General features: G+C 50.5%; 1 pseudogene; it reads right to left on the reverse strand.

The window, feature by feature from the left end:
* Positions 1 to 208: 208 nt before the first annotated feature.
* On the reverse strand, positions 209 to 2,293 carry LOC113911783 (annotated as a pseudogene).
* Positions 2,294 to 2,900: the final 607 nt, after the last annotated feature.

Below are 2,900 nucleotides of genomic sequence, written 5' to 3' on the forward strand. Positions count from 1 at the left end.
AAGGGGAGGACTGAAGTAATATTCTCTCTAGCACTTCAAACTGGTTCACATAAGCTGCAGCATGGGGTTGTTTTGAAGCAAGAACTCTTCCAAAATTACTCCCACGTACGTTACAGTTTATGCTGATGCCTGTGGATGCGCATCCCTGTGAGGTCAGGGGCTCACTAACACGAACGCCAGTTTAGTGCCGCACACCCTTTGCAGTTTGTCATTCCTCATCTTCCTCGTAGTATCAAGCTCTCTTTATCTGTTCCTCCACAGACAGCTCTTGGACGACTACTGCCTCCCAGAATCCCACATCCTGGGATTTCTGACTCTGGGCAGTGAATTTTTTGCAAAGCTGGACCAATTTGCAGACTTGGGTTCTAGTGGAGAGCGCTGTTTGAGGTTTCTGTCATCTCCATCTAAGTTCGCACCATTTTCTAGAAGATTCTCACTCCCCTTCTCAAAACCACGATCTCCCTTCTCCCTGTCTCCCCTCCTCTGGATTCCTGCTTTTGCCAAGTTGTTTTTCCCACACTACCATTCTTTTCAGAGGTATTGGCGTTTTGCACTTGGTTCCTTTCTGCTGGCATTCCTCCTGTAAACTCCTCACTCTGCTCTGACATGCTCCAGCCTTTCCTTATGGGGGAGGGGGGACAAGATTTTGGGGGCTCTTGACTGAAGTGGTTTGAAATGAAGCTGCTACAGATAATGGGCGGCCTCTTTCTTTCAGTGAAGAGGATCGTCTTAGCTTTTTCACATCCAGATCTACGTCCTCGGGAGCTTCAGGCTTGCCGATTCCATCCTCAGGTCACTTAGGCTAGGAGACTTTGATCCCTTCCCCCAAGGTCCCTCCTGAACTACCAAGTTCTTGGGGTGGGGGGGCATGCGGCGACCAGGCGATCCTCAGCTTCTTGGTTTCAGCTGGCTAGTCTTTCCCTGGCTGAGAGGAGGCCTTGGCTTCCATACTTGCTGTCAGCACACCCACCTTAGCAATATTCTAGCCCTGGGCTCTGAGGAATCTCCCCCTGCATTTGGAAGCTGGGCTGGCCTCTCTGAAGTCCCTTCCTTTTCAGTTTTGCTTGCCCACAGATCCTTGTGTGGTCTATGCCCAAAGCCGCCATCATAGTTGCCTTTAGCTTTGAAGAGTTGGTTGAAGTGAGGCTTGCGGTAGATTCTCCCATGTAAAGATGCATATGCTCCCGGACTAAGTCTGCTGTTGCAGTGGGGGCAACGGAAGCAGCTGACATGGACCACCTGCTGGTTGGCCAAGACACGCTCCATCGGGTAGACTGTCTTCTGACCTTGCACACAAGTCTCTCTTGCAGGTGCCTGAAACTTCTTCACTGCTTTGGGAGGAGAGCTCTCAGAGAGGCTGGAGGCTCTGGCATCTGGATTCAGTGGCTTGGGATGGACGGGCCGCTGGACCTCACTTTTGACCTGGGAATTACAGAGTCATCCTCAGCAGGGGCAGAACGGACTGCCAGGCTGTTCTCAGTGGCAGACACCTTTTCTCCAACCTGATGGGAGATGCCAGACCTCAGGATCTGGGGGCACGTTCTCCTTTTGTTCCAATTTATGAGTTTTGATTTCACCACCGTTGGCTCTCAAGTCATTTGTAGAGTTGGCAGAACTGCTCTGCTTGGACACAGCTGCCTGGTGCTTGGCCATTCAATCCTTGATGGAGGTTTCTGACAGGTGTTGTAAGTCCAGATTTCACCCGCTCTTGCTTTTCTCTGCGTTGAATGTGGAAGAGACAACTGACCTGGGCCTATCTCCACATCATCTGGAGAAGAGCTGTTTCCAGAGAGCCTCCTTCCACCTGCCCTGCGGTGGAAGGGCAGGTGGAAGAATCTGCTTGATTGGAGTTGGTTCACTCTCCTCAAACATCATCTTAAGGCTGTTCAGTGGAACATTGTGTTTCTCTATTTTGTTTGCTCCTTCTGTGTTTTCACTGATTTCAGGTTTTCCTACTTCATGCCTGGATTCTCCTAGACAAGTTTCCATTTTTTTACCTTCTTTCGCGTGGTCTTTGAGACGCTCACTGCCCTCAAGGCAGGGATATGGACACTGAGCAAGGGCTTCAGGAGGTGGTCTGAGCCTAGGTCTGGGGTGGACTCGTTCCTCGTGGTCAGCTTCGGCCTCAGAGGCAGAGTTTCTCACCTCTTCACCGGGAGGATGGCTGCCTCCGAGTCTGACCTCAGCGCTGCTGATCACAGGGAGTCTGCGTGAGACTCTGTTCCAGGACTGGGTTCTCCCACTTCTTTACCACTTTCAGGATCCCCCTCCTGAAGGGCTGGGCAAGATTTTCAGTGTTCTAGAAGAATAAGAAGTAAGGTACGGGGTGCCTGGGTGGCTCAGTCAGTTAAGCATCTGCATTCAGCTCAGGTCATGATTCCAGGGTCCTGGGATCAAGCCCCGCATCGGGCTCCTTGCTCCGCGGGAAGCCTGCTTCTCCCTCTCCCACTCCCCCTGCTTGTGTTCCCTCTCTTGCTGTCTCTGTCAAATAAATAAAATCATAAAAAAAAGAAGGTGCTAGTTATAACTTGCCTGTTGAAATATTTAAACATGTGTTCTTTGTTTTTTTGTTTGTTTTTCAAGATTTTGTTTATTTGTTAGAGCAGGAGCAGGGGGGAGAGGGAGAGGCAGACCCCCACTGTGCAGGGAGCTTGACACAGGGCTCGATCCAGGACCCTGAGACCATGACTTGAGCCAAAGGCAGACGCTTAACCAACGGAGCCAGCCGGCACCCCAAACATGTTGTTCTTTGTAAAATGAAAGTTAAAACTCTAAGCTGCTCCTGGTCCCCTGGCGTTCCAGAGAGCTATGAACAGTTACAGCCCTGCCACATGGAGAAAGCATCCACCCCGGGGAGAGGAATTTTATCTTAATTTAGAAAAGAATAGTAAGCCCATTTA

Source organism: Zalophus californianus, chromosome 12, assembly GCF_009762305.2.
Source record: "Zalophus californianus isolate mZalCal1 chromosome 12, mZalCal1.pri.v2, whole genome shotgun sequence".
NCBI lineage: Eukaryota > Metazoa > Chordata > Mammalia > Carnivora > Otariidae > Zalophus > Zalophus californianus.